Source organism: Cryptomeria japonica, unplaced genomic scaffold, assembly GCF_030272615.1.
Source record: "Cryptomeria japonica unplaced genomic scaffold, Sugi_1.0 HiC_scaffold_615, whole genome shotgun sequence".
NCBI lineage: Eukaryota > Viridiplantae > Streptophyta > Pinopsida > Cupressales > Cupressaceae > Cryptomeria > Cryptomeria japonica.
In genome coordinates this window covers 48,768-61,447 of record NW_026729417.1, presented here as the reverse complement: position 1 = coordinate 61,447, position 12,680 = coordinate 48,768, and the positions used below count along the sequence as shown (strand labels likewise).

Here is a 12,680-nt window from a genome sequence, read left to right as displayed (position 1 = left end):
CACCCCGGCCACCCACCCCCGTCGAGGTGCACACCCTCCCTCGCGAAGTGCGCCCCGTTCGCCAAGTGTGAGCCCTGCCCGGGTGCGCGCACCTTGCTAGGGCGTCGGGTGTGCACCCGGCCCGGCCTACGTGCGTGCACCTGGAGGGGGCGTCGTGTGCGTGCAGTGTCCCGTCTGCAACGCGGTGCCCCACACCACCACCTCGGGCGCAACGACCTGCGCTCACATGTGGGCCGAGTGCACCTTGGTGCATGTTCGGGGCGCCTCGGTGCACGCTCGATCTTGCCCCGGTGCACCAAGGCGCTCGGTTTGCCCCGGGTGCGCACTTGGTGCAAGGTGGGCACCCAAAATAGGGATCAAGCACCAAAACACAAGTTTCGGGATGCAAAATGGGACCCAAGGACCACAAATGCGTTCCAAGACCCATGATGGGTCCACGAGAACAAAAATGTGTTCCGAGACTTAATAAACAAATATTGGGTTTTAGGAGAAGAAACATGCTCTGATGCCCAAAACGAGAATCGACCCCGAAAAGGCCACAGGCCAAAAGTGGGATGCGAGACAAAAAAAAATGGGACCCCGAGGACCAAAATTGGGTTCCCAGGTCGAAGACAGGGCAACCGGACAAGAAACGACCTCTAAGGCTCGAAATGAGTCCCGACGACTAAAACTTGACAAGAAGCACCCATCAGGCACCCAACTCGACACCCATGGGATGCCGACCCACCCGGGCTTCCACCTAGCACACCTTGGCACCCACCCACCCTCGCACCCAACCTCGCACCCAACTTAGCACCTTTGAACCCACATTGGCACTCACCCCTGACCCTGGCACCTTGGAACCCACATTGGCACTCACCTTGACCCTGGCACCCACCTTTGCACTCACCTTGGGACCCACCCTGGCTCCCCACCTCGGCACCCACCCAGACACCCACCTTGGTTCCTTGGCACCCACCTTGGATCCTTGGCACCCACCCCGACACCCACCTTGGCACGCAACTTGGCTACTTGCCACCCACCTTGGCTCCTTGACGCCCACCCCGACAACCACCCCGTGACCTACCCTGGCTAGGGTTGGTGCAACCACCCCCTGGTGCCCACCTTGGCACCCACCCTATGACCCACCTTGGCACGCACCTTAGTACCCACCCCGTTACCCACCCTAGGACCCACCCCGTGACCCACCTTGGCCAGGGTGGGTGCCTTGGTGCGCACAACTTGCCTGGGCTGCACACCAGGGCGGGCTCAAGATGGCACCCGCGTCCGTTTTTTTCACTATCTTTCAAAACGGAAATTTTAAAATCTCATTTTTTCTTTTTTTTTGCCTTTTCTGGAATTAGTGAAGGCAGCGCATCAAAGGTGCGCAATGCTGGTGCGAACCCGGGAGCGCTCCGATGTGTGCTCCAAGGTGCGGCGTGCACGAAGTCCGAGCCCGGTTTGCCCCGGGTGCGCACCTCGCGTGCACCTTCGCCGGGGTGAGCACCTTGGCTGGGTTGCGCGCCCTGGTGCGTACCAAGGAGCGCTCTGAAGTGTGCTCCAAGGTGCGGCGTGCACGAAGTCGGAGCCCGGTTTGCCCCGGGTGTGCACCTCGGGTGCGCACCTCGCGTGCACCTTCGCTGCGGTGGGGCACCTTGGCTGGGTTGCGCGCCTTGGTGGGCACCATGCAGTGCACGAAGTCCGGAGCCCGGTTTGCCCCGTGCGCGCACCTCCGCCAGGGTGGGCACCTTGGTGCGCACAACTTGCCTGGGCTGCGCATCAGGAAGGGCTCAAGATGGCACCCGCGTTCCGTTTTTTTCACTATCTTTCAGAACGGAAATTTTTAAAATATCGTTTTTTTTTGCCTTTTCTGGAAATTAGTGAAGGCAGCGCATCAAAGGTGCGCAACGCTGGTGCGAACCTGGGAGCGCCTCCGATGTGTGCTCCAAGGTGCGGCGTGCACGAAGTCGGAGCCCGGTTTGCTCTCGGGTGCGCCCTGGTGGGCACCATGGTGCGCACCAAGGAGCGCTCCGAAGTGTGCTCCAAGGTGCGGCCTGCACGAAGTCGGAGCCCGGTTTGCCCCGGGTGTGCACCCCTCGGGTGGGCACCTTGGTGCGCATGCCTTGCCTGGGCTGCGCACCAGGGCGGGCTCAAGATGGCACCACGCGTTCCTTTTTTTTCACTATCTTTCAAAACGGAAATTTTAAAATCTCATTTTTTTTTGCCTTTTTCTGGAAATTAGTGAAGGCAGCGCATCAAAGGTGCGCACTACTCGCTGCCCACCACGGTGCGCAACGCCGGTGGGCACCGGGAGTGCTTCGAAGTGTGCTCCAAGGTGCTGCGTGCACGTTGTCGGAGCCCGGTTTGCCCCGGGTGCGCACCTCGCGTGCACCTTCGTCGGGGTGGGCACCTTGGCTTGGTTTGCCCCGGCTGCGCTCCGAAGCGGGGTTATTGGAGCGCCGCCTCTTTTTTTGTCGGAGCGTTTGGTGGGGTTTCTCGCATTGGCTCTTCCGAGGCCCGGTTGCCACCCTGGCGCGCACGAAGTCGGAAGTAGGGTTAATTGCCCGGGTGCGCACCTTTGCCAGGGTGGCACCTTACCTGGGCTGCGCACCAGGGCGGGCTCAAGATGGCACGCGCGTTCCGTTTTTTTTCACTATCTTTCAAAACGGAAATTTTAAAATCTCCTTTTTTTTTTGCCTTTTCTGGAAATTAGTGAAGGCAGCGCATCAAAGGTGCGCACCTCGCTGCCCACCTTGGTGTGCTCTGAGGTGCGCACCACCCGGGAGCGCTACGAGTGTGCTCCAAGGTGCGGCGTGCACGTTGTCGGAGCCCGGTTTGCCCCGGGTGCGCACCTCGCCTGCACCTTGGCCGGGGTGGGCACCTTGGCTGGGTTTGCCCAGGGTGCGCTCCGAAGCGGGGTTACTGGAGCGCCCCCTCTTTTTTTGTCAGAGAGTTTGGTGGGGTTTCTCGCATTGGCTCTTCCCAGGCCCGGTTGTTGGGTGCGCTCCCACCCTGGCGCGCGCGAAGTTGGAAGTTGGGTTAATTGCCCGGGCGCGCACCTTCGCCAGGGTGGGCACCTTGGTGCGCAAACCTTGGCTGGGCTGCGCACCAGGGCGGGCTCAAGATGGCACCAGCATTCCTTTTCTCACTATCTTTCAAAACGGAAATTTTAAATCTCGTTTTTTTTTTGCCTTTTATGGAAATTAGTGAAGGCATCGCATCAAAGGTGCGCACCTCGCTGCCCACCTTGGTGTGCTCCGAGGTGCCCACCACGGTGCGCAACGCCGGTGCGAACCCGGGAGCGCCCCGATGTGTGCTCCAAGGTGCGGCGTGCACGAAGTCGGACCCCGGTTTGCCCCGGGTGCGCACCTCGCGTGCACCTTGGTGCGCACACCTTGGCTGGGTTGCGCGGCCTGGTGGGCACCATGGTGCGCACCAAGGAGCGCTCCGAAGTGTGCTCCAAGGTGCGGCGTGCACGAAGTCGGAGCCCGGTTTGCCCCGGGTGCGCACCTTCGCCGCGGTGGGCACCATGGCGTGCACGAAGTCGGAGCCCGGTTTGCCCCGGGTGCGCACCTCGCGTGCACCTTCGCCGGGGTGGGCACCTCGGCTGGGTTGCGCGCCCCTGGTGCGCACCAAGGAGCGCTCTGAAGTGTGCTCCAAGGTGCGGCGTGCACGAAGTCGGAGCCCGGTTTGCCCCGGGTGTGCACCTCGCGTGCACCCTTCGCTGCGGTGGGCACCTTGGCTGGGTTGCGCGCCTTGGTGGGCACCATGCAGTGCACGAAGTCGGAGCCCGGTTTGCCCCGGGCGCGCACCTCCGCCAGGGTGGGCACCTTGGTGCGCACAACTTGCCTGGGCTGCGCACCAGGAAGGGCTCAAGATGGCACCCGCGTTCCGTTTTTTTCACTATCTTTCAGAACGGAAATTTTAAATATCGTTTTTTTTTGCCTTTTCTGGAAATTAGTGAAGGCAGCGCATCAAAGGTGCGCAACGCTGGTGCGAACCTGGGAGCGCTCCGATGTGTGCTCCAAGGTGCGGCGTGCACGAAGTCGGACCCCGGTTTGCCCCGGGTGCGCACCTCGCGTGCACCTTGGTGCGCACACCTTGGCTGGGTTGCGCGCCCTGGTGGGCACCATGGTGCGCACCAAGGAGCGCTCCGAAGTGTGCTCCAAGGTGCGGCGTGCACGAAGTCGGAGCCCGGTTTGCCCCGGGTGCGCACCTCGCGTGCACCTTCGCCGCGGTGGGCACCATGGCGTGCACGAAGTCGGAGGCCCGGTTTGCCCCGGGTGCGCACCTCGCGTGCACCTTCGCCGGGGTGGGCACCTTAGTGTGCAGACCTTGGCTGGGTTGCGCGCCCTGGTGGGCACCATGGTGCGCACCAAGGAGCGCTCCGAAGTGTGCTCCAAGGTGCGGCCTGCACGAAGTCGGAGCCCGGTTTGCCCCGGGTGTGCACCTCGGGTGGGCACCTTGGTGCGCATGCCTTGCCTGGGCTGCGCACCAGGGCGGGCTCAAGATGGCACCCGCGTTCCTTTTTTTTCACTATCTTTCAAAACGGAAATTTTAAAATCTCATTTTTTTTTGCCTTTTTCTGGAAATTAGTGAAGGCAGCGCATCAAAGGTGCGCACCTCGCTGCCCACCACGGTGCGCAACGCCGGTGGGCACCCGGGAGTGCTTCGAAGTGTGCTCCAAGGTGCTGCGTGCACGTTGTCGGAGCCCGGTTTGCCCCGGGTGCGCACCTCGCGTGCACCTTCGTCGGGGTGGGCACCTTGGCTGGGTTTGCCCCGGCTGCGCTCCGAAGCGGGGTTATTGGAGCGCCGCCTCTTTTTTTGTCGGAGCGTTTGGTGGGGTTTCTCGCATTGGCTCTTCCGAGGCCCGGTTGCCACCCTGGCGCGCACGAAGTCGGAAGTAGGGTTAATTGCCCGGGTGCGCACCTTTGCCAGGGTGGGCACCTTACCTGGGCTGCGCACCAGGGCTGGGCTCAAGATGGCACGCGCGTTCCGTTTTTTTCACTATCTTTCAAAACGGAAATTTTAAAATCTCCTTTTTTTTTTGCCTTTTCTGGAAATTAGTGAAGGCAGCGCATCAAAGGTGCGCACCTCGCTGCCCACCTTGGTGTGCTCTGAGGTGCGCACCCGGGAGCGCTACGAAGTGTGCTCCAAGGTGCGGCGTGCACGTTGTCGGAGCCCGGTTTGCCCCGGGTGCGCACCTCGCCTGCACCTTGGCCGGGGTGGGCACCTTGGCTGGGTTTGCCCAGGGTGCGCTCCGAAGCGGGGTTACTGGAGCGCCCCCTCTTTTTTTGTCAGAGCGTTTGGTGGGGTTTCTCGCATTGGCTCTTCCCAGGCCCGGTTGTTGGGTGCGCTCCCACCCTGGCGCGCGCGAAGTTGGAAGTTGGGTTAATTGCCCGGGCGCGCACCTTCGCCAGGGTGGGCACCTTGGTGCGCACACCTTGGCTGGGCTGCGCACCAGGGCGGGCTCAAGATGGCACCAGCATTCCCTTTTTCTCACTATCTTTCAAAACGGAAATTTTAAAATCTCGTTTTTTTTTTGCCTTTTATGGAAATTAGTGAAGGCATCGCATCAAAGGTGCGCACCTCGCTGCCCACCTTGGTGTGCTCCGAGGTGCCCACCACGGTGCGCAACGCCGGTGCGAACCCGGGAGCGCCCCGATGTGTGCTCCAAGGTGCGGCGTGCACGAAGTCGGACCCCGGTTTGCCCCGGGTGCGCACCTCGCGTGCACCTTGGTGCGCACACCTTGGCTGGGTTGCGCGGCCTGGTGGGCACCATGGTGCGCACCAAGGAGCGCTCCGAAGTGTGCTCCAAGGTGCGGCGTGCACGAAGTCGGAGCCCGGTTTGCCCCGGGTACGCACCTCGCGTGCACCTTCGCCGGGGTGGGCACCTCGGCTGGGTTGCGCGCCCTGGTGCGCACCAAGGAGCGCTCCGAAGTGTGCTCCAAGGTGCGGCGTGCACGAAGTCGGAGCCCGGTTTGCCCCGGGTGCGCACCTTCGCCGCGGTGCGCACCATGGCGTGCACGAAGTCGGAGCCCGGTTTGCCCCGGGTGCGCACCTCGCGTGCACCTTCGGCGGGGTTGCGCGCCCTGGTGGGCACCATGGTGCGCACCAAGGAGCGCTCCGAAGTGTGCTCCAAGGTGCGGCGTGCACGAAGTCGGAGCCCGGTTTGCCCCGGGTGCGCACCTCGCGTGCACCTTCGGCGGGGTTGCGCGCCCTGGTGGGCACCATGGTGCGCACCAAGGAGCGCTCCGAAGTGTGCTCCAAGGTGCGGCGTGCACGAAGTCGGAGCCCGGTTTGCCCCGGGTGCGCACCTCGCGTGCACCTTCGCCGCGGTGGGCACCATGGCGTGCACGAAGTCGGAGCCCGGTTTGCCCCGGGTGCGCACCTCGCGTGCACCTTCGCCGGGGTGGGCACCTCGGCTGGGTTGCGCGCCCTGGTGCGCACCAAGGAGCGCTCCGAAGTGTGCTCCAAGGTGCGGCGTGCACGAAGTCGGAGCCCGGTTTGCCCCGGGTGCGCACCTCGCGTGCACCTTCGCCAGGGTGGGCACCTCGGTGCGCACACCTTCTCAATGTTTTCTTGCCTTTTCTGGAAATTGGTGAAGGCAGCGCATCAAAGGTGCGCACCTCGGTGTGCTCCGAGGTGCGAACCCGAGAGCGCTCCGAGGTGCCCACGAAGTCGAAAGTCGGGTTAATTGCATTGTTTTCCCCGGGTGCGCTCCGAGGTGCGCAACATCGGCGCGCACCAAGGAGGGCTCCGAAGTGTGCTCCAAGGTGCGCACGATGGCGTGCACCTCTGGTGCGCACGATTCGGAGCTCGGTTTGACCGGGGTGCGCACACCTTGGCTGGGTTGCGCACCTTTTGTGCGCTCCAAGGTGCGCACGAAGTCGGAGCTCGGTTTGCCCCGGGTGCGCACCTTCGCCAGGGTGCGCACCTTGATGCGCACGCCTTGGCTGGGCTGCGCACCTTGGTGGGCGCCATGGTGCGCACCTTTCGTGCGCTCCAAGGTGCGCACGAAGTCGGAGCTCGGTTTGCCCCGGGTGCGCACCTTGGTGGGCGCCATGGTGCACTCCGAGGTGCCCAAGATTGGTGCGCACCAAGGAGCGCTCCGAAGTGCGCTCCAAGGTGCGCGCGAAGTCGAAAGTTGGGTTAATTGTCCGGTTTGCCTCGGGTGCGCACCTTGCGTGCACCTTCGCCAGGGTGGGCGCCTTGGTGCGCACACCTTGGCTGGGCTGCGCACACCTTGGCACCCGCGTTTCCTTCATTTTAAATTTTTTTTTTTTACAATCTCTCAAGTGGGAAATTCTATAATCTCAACTTTTTTTGCCTTTTCAGGAAACTTTTGAATGGAGCGCATCATTGGTGCGCTCCGAAGTGTGCTCCAAAGCTCTCTCCAGCTGCGTGCACCTGCCCCGGCCGCGCACCCGGCCCCGCCCAGCTTCGCTCACCTGTCCCGGGCGTCTGGTGCGGAACCTTAGAGTAAGAAACATCACCGTGCACCTTGGCCAACGTGCGCGACTCGACCGAGCGCGCACTGGCCGAGGTGCACACCGATTTCACCTGGGTGCGCGCGCAGCACCTCGGGCGCACCGGGGTGCGCGCACAACGCCCGGGTTGCACCGTGGCCTGTGTGCTCGGGGCGCCTCGGGTGCGCGCTCGGTGTCGCCCCCGCGCGCGCGGTAGTGCGGGCAGCGCACCCCGGCCCGGCCCGGCCCCGACGAGAACGCAAACGGGCAAAAGGTTTATTCAAATAGCATTGCGACGCCCGGCGAAAAACTAAAAAAGGGTGCAACACCGGGACTTCCCGGGAGGTCACCCATCCCAGTACTACTCCGGCCCAAGCGCGCTTAACTGCGGAGTTCTGATGGGATCCGGTGCACTAACGCTGGTATGATCGCACCCGTTATGAGCTTGTCGCAGTGTGTACTTAGCAAACCGCGACCCACGTGCGAATCCACCCCGGCCACCCACCCCCGTCGAGGTGCACACCCTCCCTCGCGAAGTGCGCCCCGTTCGCCAAGTGTGAGCCCTGCCCGGGTGCGCGCACCTTGCTAGGGCGTCGGGTGTGCACCCGGCCCGGCCTACGTGCGTGCACCTGGAGGGGGCGTCGTGTGCGTGCAGTGTCCCGTCTGCAACGCGGTGCCCACACACCACCTCGGGCGCAACGACCTGCGCTCACATGTGGGCCGAGTGCACCTTGGTGCATGTTCGGGGCGCCTCGGGTGCACGCTCGATCTTGCCCCGGTGCACCAAGGCGCTCGGTTTGCCCCGGGTGCGCACTTGGTGCAAGGTGGGCACCCAAAATAGGGATCAAGCACCAAAACACAAGTTTCGGGATGCAAAATGGGACCCAAGGACCACAAATGCGTTCCAAGACCCATGATGGGTCCACGAGAACAAAAATGTGTTCCGAGACTTAATAAACAAATATTGGGTTTTAGGAGAAGAAACATGCTCTGATGCCCAAAACGAGAATCGACCCCGAAAAGGCCACAGGCCAAAAGTGGGATGCGAGACAAAAAAAAATGGGACCCGAGGACCAAAATTGGGTTCCCAGGTCGAAGACAGGGCAACCGGACAAGAAACGACCTCTAAGGCTCGAAATGAGTCCCGACGACTAAAACTTGACAAGAAGCACCCATCAGGCACCCAACTCGACACCCATGGGATGCCGACCCACCCGGGCTTCCACCTAGCACACCTTGGCACCCACCCACCCTCGCACCCAACCTCGCACCCAACTTAGCACCTTTGAACCCACATTGGCACTCACCCTGACCCTGGCACCTTGGAACCCACATTGGCACTCACCTTGACCCTGGCACCCACCTTTGCAGACCCACCCTGGCTCCCACCTCGGCACCCACCCAGACACCCACCTTGGTTCCTTGGCACCCACCTTGGATCCTTGGCACCCACCCCGACACCCACCTTGGCACGCAACTTGGCTACTTGCCACCCACCTTGGCTCCTTGACGCCCACCCCGACAACCACCCCGTGACCTACCCTGGCTAGGGTTGGTGCACACCCACCCTGGTGCCCACCTTGGCACCCACCCTATGACCCACCTTGGCACGCACCTTAGTACCCACCCCGTTACCCACCCTAGGACCCACCCCGTGACCCACCTTGGCCAGGGTGGGTGCCTTGGTGCGCACAACTTGCCTGGGCTGCACACCAGGGCGGGCTCAAGATGGCACCCGCGTTCCGTTTTTTTCACTATCTTTCAAAACGGAAATTTTAAAATCTCATTTTTTTCTTTTTTTTGCCTTTTCTGGAAATTAGTGAAGGCAGCGCATCAAAGGTGCGCAATGCTGGTGCGAACCCGGGAGCGCTCCGATGTGTGCTCCAAGGTGCGGCGTGCACGAAGTCCGAGCCCGGTTTGCCCCGGGTGCGCACCTCGCGTGCACCTTCGCCGGGGTGAGCACCTTGGCTGGGTTGCGCGCCCTGGTGCGTACCAAGGAGCGCTCTGAAGTGTGCTCCAAGGTGCGGCGTGCACGAAGTCGGAGCCCGGTTTGCCCCGGGTGTGCACCTCGGGTGCGCACCTCGCGTGCACCTTCGCTGCGGTGGGCACCTTGGCTGGGTTGCGCGCCTTGGTGGGCACCATGCAGTGCACGAAGTCGGAGCCCGGTTTGCCCCGGGCGCGCACCTCCGCCAGGGTGGGCACCTTGGTGCGCACAACTTGCCTGGGCTGCGCATCAGGAAGGGCTCAAGATGGCACCCGCGTTCCGTTTTTTTCACTATCTTTCAGAACGGAAATTTTAAAATATCGTTTTTTTTTGCCTTTTCTGGAAATTAGTGAAGGCAGCGCATCAAAGGTGCGCAACGCTGGTGCGAACCTGGGAGCGCTCCGATGTGTGCTCCAAGGTGCGGCGTGCACGAAGTCGGAGCCCGGTTTGCCTCGGGTGCGCCCTGGTGGGCACCATGGTGCGCACCAAGGAGCGCTCCGAAGTGTGCTCCAAGGTGCGGCCTGCACGAAGTCGGAGCCCGGTTTGCCCCGGGTGTGCACCTCGGGTGGGCACCTTGGTGCGCATGCCTTGCCTGGGCTGCGCACCAGGGCGGGCTCAAGATGGCACCCGCGTTCCTTTTTTTTCACTATCTTTCAAAACGGAAATTTTAAAATCTCATTTTTTTTTGCCTTTTTCTGGAAATTAGTGAAGGCAGCGCATCAAAGGTGCGCACCTCGCTGCCCACCACGGTGCGCAACGCCGGTGGGCACCCGGGAGTGCTTCGAAGTGTGCTCCAAGGTGCTGCGTGCACGTTGTCGGAGCCCGGTTTGCCCCGGGTGCGCACCTCGCGTGCACCTTCGTCGGGGTGGGCACCTTGGCTTGGTTTGCCCCGGCTGCGCTCCGAAGCGGGGTTATTGGAGCGCCGCCTCTTTTTTTGTCGGAGCGTTTGGTGGGGTTTCTCGCATTGGCTCTTCCGAGGCCCGGTTGCCACCCTGGCGCGCACGAAGTCGGAAGTAGGGTTAATTGCCCGGGTGCGCACCTTTGCCAGGGTGGCACCTTACCTGGGCTGCGCACCAGGGCGGGCTCAAGATGGCACGCGCGTTCCGTTTTTTTCACTATCTTTCAAAACGGAAATTTTAAAATCTCCTTTTTTTTTTGCCTTTTCTGGAAATTAGTGAAGGCAGCGCATCAAAGGTGCGCACCTCGCTGCCCACCTTGGTGTGCTCTGAGGTGCGCACCCGGGAGCGCTACGAAGTGTGCTCCAAGGTGCGGCGTGCACGTTGTCGGAGCCCGGTTTGCCCCGGGTGCGCACCTCGCCTGCACCTTGGCCGGGGTGGGCACCTTGGCTGGGTTTGCCCAGGGTGCGCTCCGAAGCGGGGTTACTGGAGCGCCCCCTCTTTTTTTGTCAGAGAGTTTGGTGGGGTTTCTCGCATTGGCTCTTCCCAGGCCCGGTTGTTGGGTGCGCTCCCACCCTGGCGCGCGCGAAGTTGGAAGTTGGGTTAATTGCCCGGGCGCGCACCTTCGCCAGGGTGGGCACCTTGGTGCGCAAACCTTGGCTGGGCTGCGCACCAGGGCGGGCTCAAGATGGCACCAGCATTCCCTTTTTCTCACTATCTTTCAAAACGGAAATTTTAAAATCTCGTTTTTTTTTTGCCTTTTATGGAAATTAGTGAAGGCATCGCATCAAAGGTGCGCACCTCGCTGCCCACCTTGGTGTGCTCCGAGGTGCCCACCACGGTGCGCAACGCCGGTGCGAACCCGGGAGCGCCCCGATGTGTGCTCCAAGGTGCGGCGTGCACGAAGTCGGACCCCGGTTTGCCCCGGGTGCGCACCTCGCGTGCACCTTGGTGCGCACACCTTGGCTGGGTTGCGCGGCCTGGTGGGCACCATGGTGCGCACCAAGGAGCGCTCCGAAGTGTGCTCCAAGGTGCGGCGTGCACGAAGTCGGAGCCCGGTTTGCCCCGGGTGCGCACCTTCGCCGCGGTGGGCACCATGGCGTGCACGAAGTCGGAGCCCGGTTTGCCCCGGGTGCGCACCTCGCGTGCACCTTCGCCGGGGTGGGCACCTCGGCTGGGTTGCGCGCCCTGGTGCGCACCAAGGAGCGCTCTGAAGTGTGCTCCAAGGTGCGGCGTGCACGAAGTCGGAGCCCGGTTTGCCCCGGGTGTGCACCTCGCGTGCACCTTCGCTGCGGTGGGCACCTTGGCTGGGTTGCGCGCCTTGGTGGGCACCATGCAGTGCACGAAGTCGGAGCCCGGTTTGCCCCGGGCGCGCACCTCCGCCAGGGTGGGCACCTTGGTGCGCACAACTTGCCTGGGCTGCGCACCAGGAAGGGCTCAAGATGGCACCCGCGTTCCGTTTTTTTCACTATCTTTCAGAACGGAAATTTTAAAATATCGTTTTTTTTTGCCTTTTCTGGAAATTAGTGAAGGCAGCGCATCAAAGGTGCGCAACGCTGGTGCGAACCTGGGAGCGCTCCGATGTGTGCTCCAAGGTGCGGCGTGCACGAAGTCGGACCCCGGTTTGCCCCGGGTGCGCACCTCGCGTGCACCTTGGTGCGCACACCTTGGCTGGGTTGCGCGCCCTGGTGGGCACCATGGTGCGCACCAAGGAGCGCTCCGAAGTGTGCTCCAAGGTGCGGCGTGCACGAAGTCGGAGCCCGGTTTGCCCCGGGTGCGCACCTCGCGTGCACCTTCGCCGCGGTGGGCACCATGGCGTGCACGAAGTCGGAGCCCGGTTTGCCCCGGGTGCGCACCTCGCGTGCACCTTCGCCGGGGTGGGCACCTTAGTGTGCAGACCTTGGCTGGGTTGCGCGCCCTGGTGGGCACCATGGTGCGCACCAAGGAGCGCTCCGAAGTGTGCTCCAAGGTGCGGCCTGCACGAAGTCGGAGCCCGGTTTGCCCCGGGTGTGCACCTCGGGTGGGCACCTTGGTGCGCATGCCTTGCCTGGGCTGCGCACCAGGGCGGGCTCAAGATGGCACCCGCGTTCCTTTTTTTTCACTATCTTTCAAAACGGAAATTTTAAAATCTCATTTTTTTTTGCCTTTTTCTGGAAATTAGTGAAGGCAGCGCATCAAAGGTGCGCACCTCGCTGCCCACCACGGTGCGCAACGCCGGTGGGCACCCGGGAGTGCTTCGAAGTGTGCTCCAAGGTGCTGCGTGCACGTTGTCGGAGCCCGGTTTGCCCCGGGTGCGCACCTCGCGTGCACCTTCGTCGGGGTGGGCACCTTGGCTGGGTTTGCCCCGGCTGC

At 62.5% G+C, this 12,680-nt stretch overlaps 1 non-coding gene across 1 annotated transcript; it reads right to left on the bottom strand.

Moving 5' to 3' along the window:
- Positions 1-7,765: 7,765 nt before the first annotated feature.
- LOC131872455 (5S ribosomal RNA) lies at positions 7,766-7,884 on the bottom strand. The gene has a single exon (XR_009370607.1). It is a non-coding gene; the product is annotated as a 5S ribosomal RNA (ribosomal RNA).
- Between the last annotated feature and the right edge of the window lie 4,796 nt (positions 7,885-12,680).